Consider the following 24,404-nt stretch of genomic DNA (forward strand, 5'->3'; position numbering starts at 1 on the left):
GAATGGGAAATTCGAGTTGGACAATATAAAAGGTTCGAGTGAGTTCCTATAAATTGAGTCTGATGATGAAATTAATGAATGATTAGGAATAAAAACAATATTTCATTTCCGCTATTTTTATTTCCACGACAATTATTTCGTCATACCATCACTCTTTCAGGGCGTGTCTATAAATACAATGTGTACAAAAAATATAGCACAGGGGACTGACAATGGTTGACAATTTTCGGGAATCTCAGAAAATGTTCAGTAGAGAGGATAATTTTTCGTTGAGATCACTTGATCTTGGATGGCTAAAAGAATACCCAGGGCCGGCGCGAGCAATTTTGGCGCCTGAAGCAAAGAATTTTTCAGTATCAATAAACAGCTCCCCCCCCCCACCAAAAAACATCACCTGCCCCGATGATAATTCGCCATTTTTCATTTCTCTAGCGTTTTTGCTAATCGTTTCTTTCTTAAGTCGTTTCCACTGGGTTTCTTTTTTTTTCGGACATTTTTAACGCCAATGAACAATGCGTAAGTCTGTTGTCATGAAAAAACAGAAAGCTAAGAAATTGAGATTGAAGAAGAAAATTTCAGAAGTAGATTGGATTGAGTGCGTTATGTGTATCTAATAAATGGTCTTTATATGTGGATTCACACATGCGCAAGACGACGATGTACGATCGATGAAAGATTACCTATCACACCACAAGATACAAAGGGCGATAAGGCATACAATGCTTCGAAAACTAAATGGGATTAAAAACAAATGTTCCGCTAAAAATATTTAACATTTATCAGAAACTAGTATCGAATGCAGAATCGTAGGAATTTTCCATATGTTGAATGTGTAAACAACTTCCACGTAATTCGAAGTGTTGTTTTTCCTCTTTGTGAAATACATTCCATCCCTCATTCAATTAGGGTAATAGACAATGCTGCTTATATTAGTTGGGTTGCCATGTGTTATTTATTGAACAGGCGGATTAGTGAAGACGGTTTTGAGACTTTTATTGCAGGGAATGTTGATAAACGCAGCAAAACGGACCAATCTCATGTTGTTTTTAAGAATTAAGCATCAATACTAAATTTTTTCAGATATATGAAAGGCAGCCAATTGTTCAACGCTTCAATGTCGACATGATCCTGGTTCACCTCATTGAAATGTCTTCCATGCAGGGGCTTCTCTCTCCATCTTTGCAGTTGTTGTTGGTTTGGCTGGTGGTTGTTTGAAAATTGCTCCTTGTGAAGTTGTAAAGGTGTAAACTACATTTTTGTTCTTATTATATGAAAAATGAAGGTTAAGCTACTCCTTACCTACCCTGTAAAAGTAGCAAACAACTGGAGAAGAAGAGGGTTAGCAACTCGTCTGACCTGACCCTACCTAACCTAACCTAGCATGCAAAACTACCTACCAAAAAACTGGCGAGGAAGAGGAAAATTTTGAGATGTGTACTTCTGATAATTCTTCAGTGAAAAACAGAAAAGTAAGAAATTGAGATTGAAGAAGAAAATTTCAGAAGTGGATTGGATTCAGTGCGTTATGTGTATCTAATAAATAGTCTTTATATATGGAATTTCATTATTATGAATAGATAAATAATGAAAACATTTCTCTTCTTGTCTGAAATGATCTTTCTCTTTGGAAAGATAAAGGGAGATTTTTTAGAGCAATAGAACTTTAAATTGCAATAAAACAACGATGGATTATTCGATTGATATGAATTTTATTTATCCGCAAGATAATCTTGTGGCATTACTTTTTAAATATGATTTCTGGCATATGACCGCCAGGACTGGCTCGGGTGTAGTCCAATCTGGACGTCAAATTTTCGATGACTTTTCGCAATATTTGTGGCCGTATATCGGCAATAACACGGCGAATGTTGTCTTCCAAATGGTCAAAGGTTTGTGGCTTATCCGCATAGACCAATGACTTCACATAGCCCCACAGAAAGTAGTCTAGCGGTGTTAAATCACAAGATATTGGAGGCCAATTCACAGGTCCAAAACGTGAAATTAGGCTGTCACCAAACGTGTCTTTCAATGAATCGATTGTGGCACGAGCTGTGTGAACATGGTTGTTCAATTCAGGAATGAAAAATTTAGTAATCATGGTCCTATACCGATCACCATTGACTGTAACGTTCTGGCCATTATCGTTTTTGAAGAAGTACGGACCAATGATTCCACCAGCCCATAAAGCGCACCAAAAAGTCCGTTTTTCTGGATGTAACGGTGTTCGACATACACCTGGGGATTAGCTTCACTCCAAATGTGGCAGTTTTGTTTGTTGACGTAGCCATTCAACCAGAAGTGCGCTTCATCGCTAAACAAAATAAAATGGACGTAGTGCGCGATACGTATTCCGCACAGAACCATTATTTTCGAAATAAAATTGCACTATTTGCAAGCATTGTTCAGGCGTGAGTCTATTGATTATGATTTGCCAAACCAAACTGAGAATAAATCACTTGACAGCTGTTAAATCGGTTGCCATTTTGAGCAGTAATGCCAACTTAAAGTTATATACCTCGAAAAAAAAAACACTTTCACATTTGGGTACTTATAGACATAGAAATAGAAAAGAGTTCATTCAGCAACAGATGACAGATATTCCTGATTTCTTGTTAAAAGTTCTATTTTCCTAGAGAATAATCTGTTTTAATCAGCATATCGCATCGTTATTCTTCATATTGAATGTTAATGTGGGTATCAAGTGAAGATAAAATCCATTAGAAATTTTGTGCATCATTTGACAACTTTGAAGCTGAGCCACTTCGCCGATCAGAAACTGATGAGGATTCTTTCAAGGTAGAAAGAGGCTTCAACGAACAATATAAGTGTTGAATTGAATAGTCTATACTCTAGATGTTTGCAATCCATAGTGTGCATTTCTAATCCGCAGAATAAGTGATCATTTTTCTAACTCCCATTAAGGTTCTACCTGAAGAGAGACGAGGAACCGAACGACTCAATCTTCGAGATCCACCCTTCTTTTAACGAGCTGTTTAACGTTCATTTTCCTCGAGATAGCCGCTGATGAATTTTCAATGTATCTTAAATAATAGCCGTATAAACCGACCTTAAAATGATCGACTATTGTAACTTCGATGCACATTAATAGAGGTCTCTAGTCTTTACGAGCCACTAATGGTTTTTTATGCCGTTCGTGCGTTCGGAGCAGACCTAAAAAGCATTAAAAACGCATCCTTGGGGTTATATTTAGTTATATTTAACAGGGAATAGGCGCCGATTTTTATTGGTCAGAATTTGTACCCGCGTACCGGTTGATTGCCTCGTAAAGATCGTTATCTGCCAATTATTGATCAATAAAATCAGATTATTATAGATGGCGCTCATAACGTTTTACGGTTCTTTTGTTTTTATAAGATCGTAATGTCGGGGTACCAACCGGGTTCTTTCCAGGGATTTTATACGATAGTTGGCACCACTGACTTGATAATATCTATCGTTCTGGCTTAGATGGTGGTTTTAGCGTCTTTGATGTTGTTACCTTGATTGTTTTTCATTGTCGAATTCAAGATATCATTGTGATCGCGTGTTTCATAGCTCTGGGTAGTTAGATGTCGTTACTGTTAACCCAGTTTCAATTTGATCCCACCGACGACGTCTGGCTGTGGTTGAGTTTTTTTATGGAACTGTTAAAGATTTCTTTCAGATAACGATGAATTTATAAATATATAAACGAATATCGGAAACAATATTCATTATTTCAGTGAAGACTGATGTAACCCAGTTGGAAGGTTTGGGGCAAAATTTCAAGTTGATCATGTCACCAAAACTCAAGCGCGGTCCCAGGGGGTGTCAAGGGTGGTCATGATCCCCCAAATGGAACCACCTAACACTCAATATGCGTTTCGAGTGGACAATGTTCGAAATGGTCTCATCAAAAAACTTGAAGCCCATAACGGTGACGCCCCCCAAAATTTGAGGCTAGGACCGACCTTGCCAAAACCATAGTAGAATCAATCATAATATCGAAGAAAAAATAACCAATATTTCCATAAAAACAGATTTGAATAGTTTGAAATATGTATATTAATCATATATATATATATATATATATATATATATATATATATATATATATATATATATATATATATATATATATATATATATATATATATTATAAGATGTTTATGACGATCGTAACATCGTTCATCTACATGAAATAACCGAGAACAATGACTTCATAATAAATAGAATAGAATAGAATAACTTTATTCACCAATAATAACCGTTTACACAGTGAAAATGGGAAAAGTCACACACTACAAAGAGAAATACATATTCTGATACATATTATAAAAGAATTAACATTCAATGTTACTTTCCATAAATTCATTAATAGAATATGGCTCTAGCAGTAGCAAGAGCAAAATCATCCTATATGCAGTTCTTGGGTGTTTCATAGGGCATAAATGGACAAGGGTAAGAAAAGCATAGTTTAAAGTGGACAATCGTCGTATGATATTCAACACAAGCTGCTCCTACGACAGTGTCCATACTTCGACAGTCAATATGAGGAAGTACTTTATCTGGATCCAAGAGGTTTTGATCATCACTGGTAAGCTTAAGGTAGGTACCAGTAGCTCTCTCCATTCGCCCTTATTTTTTCTACAAGTATGTTATTATCATCATTACAATACAACCAATACAGGAGCCAATTTTGCTATCAAAGACATCTGTAGCTTGATAGGATCCATATCTTGATAGTCTTCTTTTGTAACCTAGACAAAGTCTCTAACATGGATTATTATTACCTTCCGAAATGAGGCATTTATTTTGTTTACTAGTCCACAGAAGGACTGAGGCGCTATAAATAAAAATGAACTTTGCCAATTTTTTGCTCATCTCTCTCTCTTAAAAAAAGTAATTCACAGTTCGTTATTTTCGGTCTTGTAACACCATCTCTAGAAAACGTGTATCATTTTTCAATAAGTAAGGTACAATTACACCACCAGCCCATAAACTGCTCCAAACAGTGACAAAATTGAAGCTTTTCAACAATAAAACTTGCATCTTCAGATTCAGTTCCGAATTCTGAAATGGAGCTGATGACTGAATATGACTTTTCTATAAAAATCATTTCGATTTGAAAATCCTGATCATTTTTATGCATTTTAAGGACCCGATCAGCGAAGATACGACGTTGGTCAAAAGTGACAACTACCAAGACATTCTATTCAATTCTATTCAAAATGGACCTTATGTTGGAGAACCCTTTGAAAAGATTTGGTTAATTTTATGCTCAACATCTGAAAACGCTGAATTTTGTATGGGACCATCTACAGCCCAAACTGCCCTAACAATTTGGCGCCCCGCAAAATGTTCGCTATGCCGGTCCTAGTGGTGGCTCTGAATACCCATACAGAATGTAAGGACACAGATCGACAGACAGACATGAACCAAAGTTGTTCAAGATGGTCTAGGTAGACTCGGAAGCAATGTGCAGTGTCATAGTCTCACCATGATACAAACACATAAAATTGATCAGAGTTTAAATATTGACAATATAATTTAGGCACACATCAAAAATAATAGATTTTCAAAAAAATATCAACATGAAACACACTTCTTTTTTCTGGATGTGAAACTGAGTATAATACGCTATGACGTAAAATTCACAGCATTTTTCTATTAGTCTCTAATGAACTATAAATAATAATTTTTTTTGCTGGTACTACCTCACCATCTTCTACCACACCACCACCATCTGAGGCACTAATGAACGCAGGCATTATATCTTACTCCGTTCCCATCAAAAATCCATAGATCACCGACTCGCCAAACATGCGAAATACATAAAATCGCGCCGTGCGATAAATCTACGACTGGTAGGTTCCATAAATCTACGTTCGGCCCGTGAGGAAGGACGTACCCTCGGCCCGTAGTACCGTCGATGGTCACTCGGATCGGGAGGATCCCCATGCCGAGTGTGTGGTCGCAAATAAATCGTTTTGGTTACCGGCTTCCCGTGTGGACAAACTGAAACGACCAACAGTTCATAAATTATGGAATCGGAATATTTATTTATCGGTGGTACAGGTGGTAGACCTGCCTTTGCGAGAATTGGTTGGGATTTGGTACGACTAACGCTGTCTTCAGACTATGGTGCATCTAAGTTAAATGTTGAATTAGAGCATTTCTGGAAAGTAAAAGAAAACAACAAGCATATTATCTAAAGATGTTAATAGATGGTACCGGTGCTACTATGAAGTTTGCACGAATTGGTCGTTATTTGGTAGGATGAATTCTTCCTAATCATCCAAGCATCCAAGACAACGAAAAAATTTCGAAATTTTTAGCAGAAACAAAGGAAGACCAGCTCATATATGAATGGTATCAGTGAAACCGAAAATTAGTCGGGATATTCTTTGTATTCAGATTATGATTCATCTAAGACAACTGAGGGATTCGGATATACCTAAAAAACAAAGAAAAAGAGCAAGCATATTCATGAATGTTACCGGTACTTTGGCTGACTTTAAAACTAGTCAGAATTTGGTTAGACTTACGTTGTATTCAGACTAAAATGCTCCTAAGACAACTGATAAATTAGTCTTTTTCTGAAAAATGAAGAACAATACCAAATTTATTGATGAATGTTACCGGCGGTACTCTGGTTTGTGCAAATTGGTCGTTATTTGGTACGATGAACTTTGCCTCGAGGTCATGGTACATCCAAGACAACTGAAGAATTACTCATTTTTCGAAAAAACAAAGTAAGACAACAAGATCATTTATGAATGATACAGTGGGCATATTCATAATTGTACCGGTGGTACTCTAGATGGAAGCACGTTATTTGCTACGATGAACTTAGTCTTGTGGCTATAGGACATCCTAGACAAAGGAAGAATTAGTCAATTATTGAAAAACAAATGAAGACAAGAATCGCTAATAATAATAAGTAATAAGCCATGACATTTATATCTGTTGAAATTCAGAATTCCCTTTAGGAAGTGAAGATCAATAGAAATTTCCGATTTTATAGATAGCATTCCATCTAACAATTCGATTTCAGAAGGTTCATTTGAAAAATTTCAAGTTGTTATTATAATATAATTTTATAACGGCGATATTTTAATTAACTTAATTGTTCTCTGAATGTAGACAAAATAAATTTCTGAATGAACGACTCGAGGCAGAGGTCTTTCTTGTACAAGGACAGGAATTTATTTCTCTACACTTCTACTATAGTTCTTTCCATTTTCTACTGTTGTCTGATTGGGAGACTTTTCTGCCTTCTGCATGTTACTTTTTTTCTACTATTTGGTTCTTTGAAAGAGGTATTTCCTGTTATCTGTCTTTCTTTTTGGGATTTGTATTATATTTCTTAATTCTGTATTTCCATGCTCTTTTAGCGTCTCTATTGTCTTCTTTATTCGATTGTTAACTATTTTTCATCATAACTTTTTTCAGGAATTTTAGGCCCTACGATTGATAAAAAGTCTATATAGTTTCAATTCTTCTTTGATTTGTTGGTTGCGTATATACCATGATGAAGCAACCTGTTCTGATTACTCTATTCAGTGTACACTGCAACTGATCTTTCTTATTGTCTTGTTTTATACTAGTTTAGTCCTGCACACGTGATGCTTGGTATTAGCACTTTTATTATTTTCTTGAGCTTGTTTTCTAGGGAAAGTTTACTTTTCAGGTTGAGCAGCGTGGACAGTCTTCCGTGCAATTCCCTCCCTTTTTTCTGTTTTCTTCTAGCTGTTTGGTAAAGTTCATTCTTCCATCTGAAATTACTCTCAGGTGTTTTGTTTCCTTTTTCCATTATATCGTCTAATTTTCTATTTTGACGTTTCCTGCTCTCTCTTTCATTACTGTTGTTCCTCAGAAGTAGATTGCAACTGTTTTTGCCGTATTCACTTTGAATCTCCATTTCTTGAAGTATTCCATCAGTTTATCTAAGTCTATCTGTAACTGACTACTTATTACTTTCCGAGTGCAAGTTTGATAGTAGATAGCGGTATCATCTGCAAACTATGCTACAGTATATCCAAAGTCACTTGGAGGAAGCTGAATATTTCGATTATAGAAGGATTGTCCAAGTTTCCAGATATTCCTTTGGGGCCAGTGAATTTATTGCCTTACAATACTTTCAAATAAACCCCGGTATTTAGCGGATCGCGGCATCCACTTCAAAGGAACATCTGGCCAAGCGTTTTTATGAACTAGTTCAAGTAACTTTGGAGATACTATACCTTGCATCTAATGATTTTTGGTATGTCTGCCTTGTATAAGTTGAACAACAGTGGTCCTATCACCGATCCTTGGGGAACTCCGGTTTCAATTTGTCTGATCGTCGATGGGAATTATCGATATTCACTCTGAATTCTCTATTAATACGATTGTATTAAACTCGTGAATTTAGATGGCAATTTCATCGACTTCATTTTGTATATCAGACCTTGATGCCACATTTTATCAATGCCGACACAAATTACGAAGGTACTCTTATTTATCATAAGAATAATTGCTAATTATACAAGATAGGAAGAGTCATTGAGTGAAGGTCCAGGCACCGCATCAAGGAATACATTTGATTATCTAATAGGGGCAATAGATGCCGCTTGGTTTGTTAGAAACATCCAAATCCACAGAGACCTAAAATGGGACAGAATTACTGACTTCATGAAGAAAGAAACTGAAAGAATATTCGAAAAATTGATGGAACATCCCAACTAAGAATTGAGAAGATTAATTGATTACGACCCTGCCGAAGATGCAAGAAGAATGAGAATATACCGCAAAAAACCCAGCGATCAATTGCGAAACGATGACCTAAATATATAGGAAACTCAAGAAAACACATCAAATTGAAGAAACAATCCTAATAAAAAGGACTCCCGAATAACCCAGCACAATATTGTGCAAGTAGAAATTTATCCGACCAAAAGATAAATGGTTTATAGCTTTTATGCCCGAAACCTAAGAAGCAGCAGGTTAGGTTTAGTGAGTATTCTCGCTCTTGATGAGCCAGGACCCTCACACTTGTTCCTTTGGATAAGGTTCGTCTGTAAATGGATTCCCCCTGCTTTTACAAAAAAAAAATACATTTGACCAGCAACACGAGCACCACATGAAAAATTCGAGCAAATTCATCGAAAGCCAATTTCTCTTTGAAAGGGCACGTGTTCCTTTTCCAGTTTTTTTTTTCATTTTCACATATTCCTAAACAGTTATCCTTCCTTTCTGTTCCAAAATCTAAAAGAGATGTCTGGGGACAAAACCCAAAATATACAAAAAATACAAAAAAATGTTATCGTCACCTGAACCCAGCGCGAAGATCTGTCTCCGAACGACCAATCGTTCCGTGAAAAATTGGCGTGTTTTCAATGCGCCATAATAACATTGCTATAACTCATCTTTTATTCATGCTGCAACATAATATCTGTACGTAGGTAGATTATGAGGCGAGCGTGTGAGAAACGCATAAGGCGCATCCGCAGACGACTTACGAGGAACATTCGTCGATACAATCTATATGCGATTCCGATGCAAGTCTACCGTAAATCGCGCATCGTCTTTGTATCGCGAGGGGCTCGCTAAGGGGGGCGTCTGGATAACGATAGCCTCTCGACCACACACCTCATAGCGGGGCCGAGGAGTAATTGAGATGTCGTCTTTGAAGATTCTGTAAATCTGATACTTCGAATGTTTGTAATTCACTGATGGAATACTTCAAGAAATGGAGATTCAAAGTGAACACATCGAAAACAGTTGCAATCTACTTCGGAGGAACAACTTTAAAGAAAGAGAAAGCAGGAAACGTCAAAATAGAAAACCAGACCATAGAATAGAAAAAGGAAGCAAATATCTGGGAGTAATACTGGATGAAAGAATGAATTTTAACAAACAGATAGAAGAAAACAGAAAAAAGACAAGGCAATTGCACGGCAGATTGTACCCATTGCTCAACCCTAGAAGTAAACTTTTTTTAGAAAACAAGCTAAAGATAATAAAAATAGTGCTAATACCAAGGATTACGTATGCAGGAGTTACCTGGTACAATACGAAGGACAATAATAATGATCAGTTGCAAAGTACACCAAATACAGTAATAAGATCAGTGGTTGACGCCCCATGGTATATAACTAACCAACAAATCAGAGAAGAACTGAAAACTATTGAAGAAATAGTCAATAAACAAAGAAAGAAGACAATAGAGACGCTGAAAGAGCACGAGAATAAGGAATTAAGAATGTTAATACAAAATAAAGTAAGAAAGACCGATAAAAGGAAATACCTCTTTCAAAGAACTAAATAGAAGAAAAAAGTGACATGAAGTAGGGAAAGCATCCCGATCAGACAACAGCAGAAAATTGGAGAAATGAAATTAGAGGCGAAGGGAATGTAAATTCCGGACCTTAAAAAAAGGAGGTCTGAGTTTATAATTCACATTTTTAAATATCACATGAGATATTGATACGTTGATCAAAATCACATGTTTCAAAGTAATAATATTTAGGTGATTATTACAATTTTATTGGCTTGTGCTTGTAAAGGGTTTTTCATTTTGATATTGCATTCTAAATCTTTTTAGAACTGGTCATGGTCGTTGTAATAGTATGCTCTTCAAATGACATTCTATTGAAAGCTCATTATGTGATTGTGGTGTAGAAGAAACCATTGACAACTTGATGAATATTTTCCAATTTATAAATTTCATGGTGGTTTTCAAGCTATCCAATCAGTTTCAGATTTTTTTCACAATTGGTCGCTAACTTCAAATCAATAAAATGGAAACTAACATTTATTTCATTTTGATATTGCATTTTAAATCAATTTAGAACTGGTCATGGTCGTTGTAATAGTATGCTCTTCAAATGACATTCTATTGAAAGCCCACTAAGTGATTTTGGTGTAGAAGAAACCATTGACCACTTGGTGAATACTTGTTCAATTTATGAAATCATGGTGGTTTCCAAGCTACCCAATCAGTTTCAGATTTTTTTCACAATGGGTCACTAACTTCAAATCAATAAAATGCTTTCTGATTATTTTCTATTTTGTTTTCAGATTTAATTACCAAGTCATCAACCACTGGTGAAGAGAAAGGATGGAGAAGATTTTGTTTGGATGAAGAGGTAGCCATTCAATATAAATATGTCAGCTTGTTCTGTAGAAAAATACACAAACCAATCACTATACTATACAGGGAGAAAGAGTTTTTGCTGAGGTTGCTGTACTTTTGCATCATACGCTATCATGTATGATGCCCCATTTACATTTCCTCTGCTAATACTGAGATTTCATTTACAATTGCTTTATTGATTAAAGTTGATAATTTTTTGTATAGCTCTCAAAAGAATATATTCGAAGAGAAATTATGGATGTTTATTTCACTTTAGAGGAAGGCATGCCATTAACAATGAAAAAAGATAAAAACCAGAAGGCGTCAGGGCTAGGGTTGCAACATCATATCCTTTACATGGAATTTGCCATGATCAATTCGCACATTTGCGGCTGTATGTCTTCGATAACATTACGAATTCGGACTTTAATGTTTTGAATCGATTGTGGAGCGATGGCTCATCTTTCACGTGGGCTAATATAAAAAAGTCTGAAGGTGCAAAATCGCCATATCTCGGTAGCGGTATCCACAACTCCAAGAAATAACACGACAAGAAAACTTTTCTTGCAGAATTGCAATATTTCCGTTGCTTCTGTGGCACATAGTCTTGTTGTTGTTGTTTTGCTGAAAATGAATGTCGTCCACATCAATATCTTTCGATTTCGGCTATAAAAAAATCATGCATCACGGCATTTTCGACTATGTAAAGTCCATATCACATCACAAGCCCAAATACAGCACCAAAAAGTGACACGTTAAGGATGGAGAGGCATTTAAACAATCATTCTTGCATTTTCCTAGCCCTAATTGGGCAGTTCTGCTTACTAACATAGCCTCCGAGCTAAAAATTTGTCTCATAATTACAGATGATTATTTCGATTAAAAATCCGAATCATTTCAATGCATTTCAAGGATCGTCAAAGATAAGACGTTGCTGTGGATCGAATGACTTGAGTTCTCAAGTAAACTGAAGTTTAAAAGTATTAAGACCTAAGTCTTTATGCAAAATACGGTGTAATATCGTTTGTGGAACGACTAATCCTCAAGATCGACGAGGAAACAACAAACCTGAGGTTTCGTCAACACTACGCTCTAGAACTCTCATCCGAAATTTGAAAATTAGTCATGGATGCTCAAGCAAATTTGAGCCTGACCGACCAAGAATAAATTGTAACTGTAACCTTCAATAGTTTTGATAAAAAATCCTGTAAAAAAATTAGCTCAATGTTTGATATATGTCTGACAACAAATAAGTAATTGAACAATGTAGATATAAGAATCCTGAAGGAGGAATTTGCACATGTTTCGAAAATATATCAATTCAAGATGATCAAACCCAAGCACTAGTATCTCTATGGTCTTCAACGTGTACCGTCAAGAACAAACCGTGAATCAATGTTGCTGTAATCGCCAGGAAGAAGTACCCAACACGAACCATGACCAACCGCAACAAACTTCACGCTGCTCGTGTCCGGCACGCCTCACGTTCGATGTTCTCGGCCACAGACACGTAGCCACCGATCATAGAGGAGCGCGGGCGGACGCAGACTAATAGCCACGGTCGTACGTCGTTTGTTTTACGGTATCGATAAGACCATAGATCCACAAGAGATCGTGTCAGTTACGATATGACTTATTGGGAGGTACGTCAGGTACCGAAGACGATCGTCCACGGCCACCTACGTGGTCAGGTGCATGTAATGATGCCATTAGAGCTCTAGATTACAGGCCTACGCCGAACCATCGACTGTCCTCGGTGCTGCCAATCGCGCTTCCGATTCCAGGACTGTATCGGTTGCGAACGGGCAACTTTGACTAGGATTTCGAAATCTTTGGGTTGTTCAAAAAAAATCCAGGAAACCATTGAAGCTTTTTGGCTCTCGATCAGAACCTATCTAATAATTGCAAAAACTCTTTGGCCGAGTTCAAAATTTACAATTGTAAAATATTCAGTAAACTTAGTTACAATCAAGATGCTCTTCGCACGATAAAACCGCTTTTGTTAGTTACCGCGTTTGTTGCTAGATCGGGAGATTTTTTTTACTGGTTCCTGAGATAAACAGAACAGTAAATGAATCACTTACCGTTCAGTGAAAGGTTACCTGCTAGTATTAAATCAGTAGTAGGTACAAGTCATCATTTTCGCAGAAATTGCAAGAGATGTATCATCAGAGAATATAATGATCCATCACGCAAAAGATCAGGCATTTCATTGATGAACAATAAAAAAAATGAGAAGTCCCAAAACTGAACCCTGAGGGACACCTAATTCAATGTTGAAGAGGTCATAATTATACCCAGCGAACTTAACGCACATAAGTCTATCAGATAATTTCGTAGAATAAGCAGAAGATGTTCTAGGGGGCTGTTGGGGGTTGTAATTTCCCCCTCCCCCTGCTAGCCTCATCGAACAAATCATAGTTTTAGAGTTTAATTAGCTTTCTACCAAAAGTAAAAGCTTTCAGAATAGCTGCTCCCTTAACTAGGGATTCATCAAACCAAGTAGCTTCTCATTTCAACCAACAACTTGACTTGAAAATCAAGCTCGTGAAAAATTACATACTTGAGCTTGACTTGATTGTAGATATTTATTGCTTGACTTGATTGTACATATTTATTGCTTGACTTTATATCGAGTTACTTGATATTACTTGAGCTTGATATGCACTCGTCGCACGGCATATATTTCTGCAATCACTTGCGCGCTTAGACTAAATGAGGGGATTCCTCGAGCGCCGAGAGACTAAAGCATTCGCCAGTGTGACTTCATTAGTAGTTTTTTCACATTCCTATGATTTTGGTAGTTTCAGAAATATCTTCCCAAACTTGGCCAAAATGGCCAAGGATTTTTCATCAACAACAGCACCCTGTTGAAAGACAATTTTCTAGAGCTTCTCTTACAGTTACAAAAATCTGCAATAGGTTAGGCGACAAATCTATAAGATACCTCATACTTAAATAATGGATGAAAAATTCTGAAATCAAACAAAGCCTCGAGGTTTTCTCAATATTAAGAAATTTGATTTTTCAATTATTTTTCAATTTGTTATGATTTATACTGATTAAGTTTTTGTTTCTATTTCAAAGAAGTTGATATTTTCGGTTCTTTCATAGAATGAGTTCGATAAAGGTTAAGAGTTTGAAGGTAAGGTTGAGAGTTTAAGAGTATCTTAAGCTAATCTTCGCCTATTCAGGTCAAATGTAAAAGGTGTTTTTTTTAGAGCTATAGAACTTTAAATTGCAATAAAACAACGATGGGTTATTCGATTGACATATGAATTTTATTTATCCGCAAGATAATCTTGTGGCATTACATTTTAAATATGATTTCTGGCATATGACCGCCACGGCTGGCCCGGATGTAGTCCAATCTGGACGTCCAATTTTCGATGACTTTTTCCAACGTTTGTGGCCGTAGATCGGCAATAACACGGCGAATGTTGTCTTCCAAATGATCATGGTTTGTGGCTTATCCGCATAGCCCATTGACTTTACAGAGCCCCACAGAAAGTAGTCTAGCGGTGTTAAATCACAAGATCTTGGAGGCCAATTCACAGGTCTAAAACGTGAAATCAATCCTTAATACAGAGATCGTGATATATTCACACAAAAAATAGTCAAAAGACAAATAGAAGCCCGGAACTTTAAGAACAGCAGGTTAGGTCGTGTTCATCAGAGGCGTAATCTCACACTGTTCTACTTTTTATGAGGGAGTTGGTCCATAAGGACTTCCCCTGCTTTATAAAAAGAATCTTCAAAATTGATAATGGTATGACTCACGAACTTTGTGATGAACATCAGTTATACCTTGTAAATCTGGACGTCCAATTTTCGATGACTTTTTCCAACATTTGTGGCCGTATATCAGCAATAACACAGGCGAATGTTGTCTTCCAAATGGTCAAGGGTTTGTGGCTTATCCTCATAGACCACTGACATTACATAGCCCCACAGAAAGTAGTCTAGCGGTGTCACAAGATCTTGGAGGCCAATTCACAGGTCCAAAACGTGAAATTTGGCGGTCACCAAACGTGTCTTCCAATAAATCGATTGTGGCACGAGCTGTGTGACATGTTGCGCCGTCTTGTTGGAACCACAGCTCCTGGACATCATGGTTGTTCAATTCAGGAATGAAAAAATTAGTACCTAATCATGGCTCTATACCGATCACCATTGACTGTAACGTTCTGGCCATCATCGTTTTTGAAGAAGTACGGACCAATGATTCCACCAGCCCATAAAGCGCACCAAACAGTCAGTTTTTCTGGATGTAACAATGTTTCGATATACACTTGAGGATTAGCTTCACTCCAAATGTAGCAGTTCTGATTGTTGACGTAGCCATTCAATCAGGAGTGCGCTTCATCGCTAAACAGAATAAAATGGACGTAGTGCGCGATACGTATTCCGCACAGAACCATTATTTTCGAAATAAAATTGCACTATTTGCAAGCGTTGTTCAAGCGTAGGTCTATTCATGATGAATTGCCAAACCAAACTGACAATAAATCACTTGACAGCTGTTAAATCGGTGGCCATCTTGAACAGTAATGTCAACTTAAAGTCATATACCTCGAAAAAAAACACCCATTATATACATTTGTTGAATGAAGTCAATTTATCATTATTATTATGAATTTTTTGCGAGATTCCTTCTCATTTCATTATTTTTCTATTTATGAAACACTACACAATTAAACTGCTTAAATTCAAGTAGCTTGATATAATTTTAGTACCTACTTGATGAATAAATAATAATAATAATAATAGTAATAGTTGACTTTATTCCCACAATACAAGATCAATACAAATAATTTTACAAAGAAAAAAAATAACCTCGAAAATGTGAGAATAGGCGGAGTCCAGTGATGCACCTAAGTAAATACTACTACTACTAAATACTTGACTTGAATTGAGTTGATTTCAAGTCAAGTAGCCAAGTGGCTTGAAAATCAAGCCAAGTCGTGAATCCCAATGTGGGAGGCTCATTCTAACACTCGTTCTTTATCATGCAACACGTGAAAGAATATCAATGCCTTCTGAACTTTTACCATAAATAACTATATTTATAACTGGATGAAACGGATTATTGAAAAGTCGATCTTTGAATAACATATTTTAATTTTTCTGAAATTTTTTCGATAGTACATCTTCGGTTTTTTGGATCATCAATTATTCGTCTCTAATCGCGACGCAATCTTCCTCTGCTTACCTGACATACCGAAAATCGCCAGAAGAAGAGATACACGGCACGAAACGTCGTCGTAAATAAGGTACGGCTCACAGCACGGTAGTGGAGAATTCGGCAAATTAATCATTTTTAATTCGAAAAACGTACCTCGTAAAAATGATTAAGAAACTGAGACCGAATTTATTGTCTCTTCGAAATCGTGTTCATTTCACACGTTGGGCGCAACCAGGAGGTCGCGGAACGTCGTTGACAAGTTGGTTCTTAGAAAGGACAACGGCTTTTGTGGTTCTTGTGTCCTCCGGACCGTGATGGTAATTGCTGCTAGCGGCGGAGGTGTTAATTACCTGACAATTGATGAGAAAAATTTATCAGTTTTATTTCGATGTGATTGTTCAACCCAAGGTTCACTTGAAAAATCTGCGTATGAAATTGAAGTGGAAAAAATGAGATTCTTCCAAAATAAGCTAGTTCTTCATGGGGTGCTGATACCAGCATTATATGTACCGCAATTTTGGTTTTGGTTTTTTTCTGCTGCTGAATACTATTGCACTACCACTTGAGAAATTTATCATAAAATTATGAGGCACTTGTCAATTCCCAAGAAATATTTGGTCATATTCAACATAAATATGTCAGCTTATTCTGTAAATAAATACCAAAACCAATCAATACATCAATGTATCATACGTTGAAATGTATGATGTCCCTTTTAAATTTCTTCTATTAATACTCTGATTTAACTACACATGTTTTAATTTACAATTTTTTGTAGATTATCCTATACATTTTTGTTCGTGATGATCCTGACCTCTTCATTCGGAAGCGTGCAAATTCTTTGATTGTGCATAGATCATCGGGAATTTCAGGGTAATTTTGAATGAGCGCCGTGTGCGCAAAGGTAGATATTTGGACGACATCATGAATTCCCAGATAGTGTATTTTCATAATTGTTAAATATTTTTTACATATAATATTTTTAAACACCTTGTATTTATTTCACAAGACATTAGAGGCCAGATGTTGAAATATACTCCAAGGTATGTTGAAGCTGAAAAAAGTAAGAAAAAATTAGTTAGATATTTGAAAAAAGGTAACCTTAAATATGTTTTGAAACACTAGAGGAGGAATCATGGGACTCCTTATTCTTAGATAGATCAGCAAAAGAAATTTTCGACCAAGTTCAGATAAAATTTTCACAAATATTCGAATATACTTGTCCAGAAAAAGTTATGACTGTAAGAGAGGAAGGCTACAGAGCAATGTTCAGAGAGAAGAAGGAAATAAGAAAACTGAAAAAACAATCGGATACACTCTCCATGGTACTCCATAATAGGAAGGATGCTGCCAGCCAGAATGCTTATAATGCCTGTAAAAATATATACAGGGAAAAATTTGTTGGGACCAGAAGAGAAGAAAACTTGAGAAAAATTGAAAACGCCGCCAAAAAGAACGAAGGAGTTTGGAAGGTCATAAAGAAACGCTCGAGATTTAAAAAAAAGGTGTGTACACCAGAAGTGGATCCGAAGGCCTTAAATGAATATTTGATAAATGTTGAAAAAAAATTGATCAAATCTGTCCCCCAAGTTGACGTGTATCCCTCGGAGTTCCAAAGAAACTCTATATTCTTAGAAGAAACGACATCTGTCGATGTCCTGAAGATCATTAAAAAAACTCAAAAGTAAGGAGTGCAGGGATATCTATCGCATGTCACCAAGCTTGCTGAAGCAGAATCTACCAGGCATTGTAGAACCATTATAGCATATATCATCACTAAATGATGCAATGAGGTTTACTGTCCAGGTCAAATGAAACGAAGATAGTTCCCATACTCGAGGAAGAGGAAAAACACAAACTGTCAAACTATAGGCCCGTTTCTATCTTTCCAAGTCTCTCCAAAATATTGGAAATTGCCATAAGAGATGAGCTATCAAAGTTCCTTCATAAATTCCAGAGATTATGTGAAAACAGAATGGATTTCAACAGAATAGGTCCACTTGCAAACTTGAAAGAGATGAAAAAAAAGGTTAAAGAAGAGATGAAAAAGATATTATACAAAAAAACATACTATACAATTGACGAGTTTTGGACACATCATCTTAGTTAGATAGTTTGTCTTCAAAAGTTGAAGTGTCATTATACCTAATTGTTAAATTAATATTGATGTTTGTTTTTCAAATTGTAACTACCTATTTTGTTTCTTGACATATATTGTTGACTCCCCACGTGAAATTTTGGTGTGTTAAAATTATTCACAATGTACTTATTTTCCTGTGAATAAAGTTTATTTTTATTAGACAATAAGAGATTTCGTATGTAAATTAATAATTTCAAGCTTCCTGCTAAGTTTTGTGGTGATTCCATCGTCACGGTCATATGAGTTACAAGTTGAATATCGAAGAATGAAACAAATATTTCAGTGACAACAGATCGAGCAACAGATGTGACCCGGTACAGTGCTTGTAGGTGTGTAGTTATTTGAAGCAGAAAGCTAAATTTCTTGTTGATTGCGTTACCAGCATCCAATATTTCTGCAACAAAAGATCTCACTAGATTGAAATTTAGTTTTGTGAGTCAGCAATAGTTTTCAATTTAGGTACAAATTTGACAAAATCCAAATAGTTATAAACGAAAAGTAATTGTCGACAAAATATGATCGCCGTTCAATCCCGATATATCGTGAATCGTTAACAATGCCTAGAAGTCTTTGTGAATAAAGAAAAATCCGTTTTTAATGAGGGAGCTGCAGAGAATGACCGACCTGTGTTTCCGGCGGAAACTGATTATTGTCTGATATTTACTTTACATTCCGTCGTACTAAAACTAATACATGATACAAACATATCGTCAGGCGACGTGGAACAAAGCTGAGGCCTGAGAACATGCAGGATTGCTCGAAGGTAATGGGAGATATATAATTAAATAAATCACGACTGGGGAAATGGAATGAAATATATCGATAAAATGGAGTCTTTTTATTGCTTCATAACGTGACCGAACAGAACGATCATTCGGTTTTGATGAGTTCAGGTAATTATATGAAATGAGGACTAATGGTACGAATGAAGAAAATGAGGTGCACTTAAAATTATGCTACAATAATTCAATGACCAAGAAGAAGATATAACCAGAAAGAAGATATAACCTGAATTCACTTATGAATATCGAGAGAAAATCGTCCAATATTTCCGAAAAAAGTTGTGTATAGTATCAACAATAATCTCTAGACTTGAATAAAATATCCACATTAAAATATAACCAACAAAAAAAAGTAAAGAAAAAGATAGTGAAGAAAGAACATCATCAAATCTTAGTAAAAATAGTACAACGAATTTATTTAACTAACCTAATATGGCCACATAAGAGAACAAATCGCAATGATCTTGAACATCGCAAAATCATTCATGTTAGTCAACCTAGGGAGTTAGGTTTTGGTTCAAAACAGGTTGCGATTGAGTTTATTGGCAAAATGTTTCTTTCGGGAAACATACCGAAAATTCTTCATTTAGCAAGAAACGACAGAAAAGTATGTTCTATATAATAAAATATCCTTTAGACTATCCTACACCTCTTTGAGATATCCCAGAAGTTTAGAACTTAATTGCTAGTTAGAAGTACTATGTGAAAGTTATAGTACCATATCACATCGACATGAAAATGTGAACAGATCCGTCTGGGGGGATAGCATATGGAAAAATAAGTATAGCTTGATGGATAAACTTATGACCCAAAATGCATAGGATGAAACAGGGAGACATGACGCGGCGGGAGAGAAGACATTTCGATAATTCGCGTTTTTGGTACACGCAGTGCCGGTTGCAAAAGACAGGTGTGCATGCAGACGGTTTACTCTTGCCGTTCGAAAAAAATCATGTTGAAAGTGATATATACTTACAAGATATTTGGTGATATATAGTTGGTAAGATTGCAAGGTGTTTAGTTTGATCCACTATTAATTAGAAATCCGGTAAAAGTCGTCGTTCTGACGAATTTAGTTCGAGGTTGGGTTATTATAAAAGCTATTTTCACTGAGCTAACTCTATCTTTCGAAATTTTTTGTAACCTAAACAGGTGCGTCATTATCCTATGGGTTTGAGACAGATGACGCATAATAGTTTTTTTTCTTTTTAGACCCCAAATACCGACTTTTTACACTATTTTCAAAAAGAAATCCCACTTTGAGCATTCAAAGCTGAAGGTTTGAAGAAGGGCGAATAAATACTTTGAGCTTTGGTCTGCACAAAACTTGACTGATTGCAGATAAAAAAAAAGATTATGGTGAGGAAAAAAGTAGGAGATCGTAAGAACAATAAAATGTCAGAAAAAATAATTAGAAAAACATCACAAAAGACATCACAAAAAACATACCCAAGAAGTTGATGACAAACAACCTTGCTAGAATAAATGCAAATACTTTGAAAACTACTGTATACCCTGTTGGAATAAAACAATTGCCGAAAAGTAACCATGTTATGGTGAGCCCCTTGAGAATCTCTCCCAAGCCCAATGCGTCGTCTCACCCATGGGATCCGGGAGAGATTGCCAGAATCAGAATTTTGTATTTTATTTTATTTTTGAGAAATGTTTGAATTTTTTCTCATGTTGATGTTATAATATCAAAGAATAATAACCAAAGAATTATTTATGGTTTTAAGACCACGATCAGTTCAAAATTGTAGATTTCCGGCGCATTTTACAAAAGGTGCGTCATCTCTCCCTTTTTTCCTATATAAATAGATATTGATTGATTAATAAAATTAAAAAAAATTTCGCATAACTTCTAAACGGTGAATGCCACCAGATTGAAATTTCGTGCATAAGTATATGTGGTTGAAATAAATTTTTTTTTTACACTTCCACATTTCTGATATTGTTATGAAGGGTGTTTTAGAGGGTGAGTCATGACTTTTTTGGAACAACTTCTTTGGTTATCGATGAATGAATCTGCTGACATCAGTTGATTACAAAAACAAAATATATCGAAAATAGTTCAATTTTTGGTATTTGAATAGGAGTACCTTCTTCATGTAATATTCTTCACTACATCGAATGTTTCTATTTTTTCACCAAAACGAATACAACGAAAGGAGTTTTCCCAAAAAATCATGACTCACTCTCTAGAAACATTCCGTATAACAATATCAGAAATGTAGAAGTGTAATAAAAAAATTTATTTTATTTCGTTCATGCACGAAATTTCAATCTGGTGGCATTTACCGTTTAGAAGTTAAAAGGGGATTTTGTTTATTTTATCAACTCTGGAAGGATATACCTCCCTTAATATGCATTTTGGCACTTAAGTTTTATCCATCAAACTATATTTATTTTTCAATGTACCTCCAGAAAGCTCGGTACACATTTTTGACTCACCCTGTCTAAGTACTTAGGCGTACAACTTTGTTTTCCACTTTTTTTCCGAAATTCGAGGCTTTATTGTAGAAAACTGGTTATACATTTATGATTGAAAGTACTGTCCATCACTGGCCACTTCTCCCATTTTTCGGGAAGCGTAGGAATACCGCGTTGAAAAAACTGGTCACCTTTTAAAACGATCCACGAATTGATCTGATATTTCATTTCTTCATATATTCATATTGTGCAAATATTTTTTTCTTGAGTCCTACTTATTGATATTTCTTAAATTCAGACATCATTCAAAAACGATGTTAACCAGTTCATTGGACGATTTTAGTCCATTTAGTTTTTCTGTTTATATGATCAATCAGACAACGATCATCTACTCAGGAAATACGGAGTATATGGTATTCTCGCACACATCAGATTCGATAAGAATTGCCTTTGATATTAAACTGTTGCAGCCGTTACTAATTTTGTACTACCAAAATTATGATACGAGTATAAGGAATGGTATAATCCTCGAATTGTTGGTATCATATTTTTGGCAGCAAACAGATGAAAAGTAAAAACCTGTTTTCATCATTGACGTTGATATAGTTTAATTGTGCTCTATAGGCTGTGTAGTGCAGCAAATTTACCACCAAGCAGAAAATGTTTAAAAATACTAATATTATTTTGTCGCAATTGTCAACTTTTCAAAAAGAATCTAATTCTCATCATGCTTTCATCCCTCTCATAACGGATTATTTTCAAGAACCTCATGACATCTTCAATCTCACCCCTCAGATTCTAAGGCGTCCCAAACTCGCACACTTTCACATATTATCCGACACAACTTCGGTCCCTCTGGCAAAATCCAAGTTGCCAAATCACTGTCGTCGAACGGGGATTACCGAAAATTTAATTAATAATTAAGCCCATCAAATAAGCTTTGAAAATGACGTAAGAAAACACAGTCTATAATCTTAAATTTGTTATTCTCTGCATGACTTAACTTTGCGAGTACAAGGAGCAAAACAAAACTTGGTGGGGCGAGGACGAAGGGGCTAAAACTCCACAACCCCCCTTCTAGCTCTAACTCTCTCATAACGTTTCCGAAAAACGGGAACAGAAGAGGACGGGAAGTGTTGTTGAGGGCCGTTATTGTTGCGTAAAACGCTACAAAACATGCACATTTCGAGGCTGGGATCGGGGGGTTGAAACTTTCTATAACTAATTACGATCAATCAAAATTGTTAGTCCCATATTCTACAAGGTATGGGGTTGAAGACTTGATTAAATTCATCTTGGATTAATGTTTGACAGGTCTATATGGAGCGTGCGTAAAAAATGTTTTGTAGAGATTGAACGCTCTCAGGGTCATTACGATATTCGGAATCGTTATTTGATTACTTTTTTTTTCCCAGACGTTTTATCTTCGAGAAAATAGCATTTTCCGACAGAGTCCGAGCAGTACGTATTTACAGAATCGAAAATGAAAAAGATTTTTTAGAAAAAACTTTTTCTGCAAATATATTCAAAATGTTAGTCCTCATCGCCATCATTTTCTTCATAAGGATCCCATTAACTCATGAACCGTTGAGTTTTCACTCAAGGTATGGCATAGTGCTGAAATTGTCATCAAAAAGCTATATTACTATACAATTATATATTGCCTATTCGATTTGAAATAATGAAATAGTAGTCTGTTTCCAGTATAACCGGAAGTTGTAGAGCTTTGAAAATATTCCAGGGAGAAAAATCATTGGCTCAAACTCCAACATGCTGGTTTTCAGCGCAAAATTATGATCAGTTTTCCAGAAACGTCTTATAGTCATCGCGGTGAATCACCCTTTATACTGATTCTTGGGAGATTCTTCTCAGAATTGAACTAGGATTTCAAATTACTTTTCACTCCAGTGTTGGGATCCTACTAATTCATTAATAATAATTATAATGATAATTTATTGTTCCCTTCAGGACACTCAACAATGTGTCCATTTTTGGGCCGCGTTTAGGCAGCGATTTTTGTTCAATTGAAATCTGATTGAAATTTCAAAGTTGGACCTCTTCTCCCGTATAAAGCCTTTTTGCACCCAAAATCTGATATGCTCAATCGATTCAACGAGAAAAAATTACTAAAGACCTCACTATTAGAATATGAATTTTTGCATCCTGATCTTAATGAACGCCCCCGGATTTTTGAAAAAAAAACGCTGCAATGGGCCCAACAATGGACGAAAAATTTTGGTTTCTACCATTCGGGATGTAAAATCTCCCGCTGAATCCGAATTTGCAATAAAAAAAAACTATTTGCATAGTTTCTTAACCCGAAATACAAACAAGCTGTCTTACCTATATTACTATCAAATTGTTACGGCGACACCATGATATGAATTTTTTCACAAGCTCTATGGAGCTCGTCACAACTTCAAGCCGCGATTACAACAGATATGTCTTCAGCAAATTATATTTAGTAATAAGCAGGATAATTGAGGGGGTTAGTCATTTATAAACAGCAAGAATGATAGAGGTCCTATTACAGAGCCCTGTAAAACACCTATATCTATATTATATTCTCTGTAATAATGTTCATCGTTTTTCACTGACACACTTCTGTGATGGAGGAAACTACGCCGCCAATCGGAAAAATGCCTCTAAAGTGAAGATTATGATATTTATCTATAATATAGATAGATAAAGCTATAAATAGAGTATCAAAAGCGCAGGAAAGATCGAAAAAAATCCTGAAACATGCAGATTTGAATCCAGGCATTCCAG

This window comes from Harmonia axyridis, chromosome 3 (assembly GCF_914767665.1).
Source record: "Harmonia axyridis chromosome 3, icHarAxyr1.1, whole genome shotgun sequence".
Taxonomy (NCBI): Eukaryota; Metazoa; Arthropoda; class Insecta; order Coleoptera; family Coccinellidae; genus Harmonia; species Harmonia axyridis.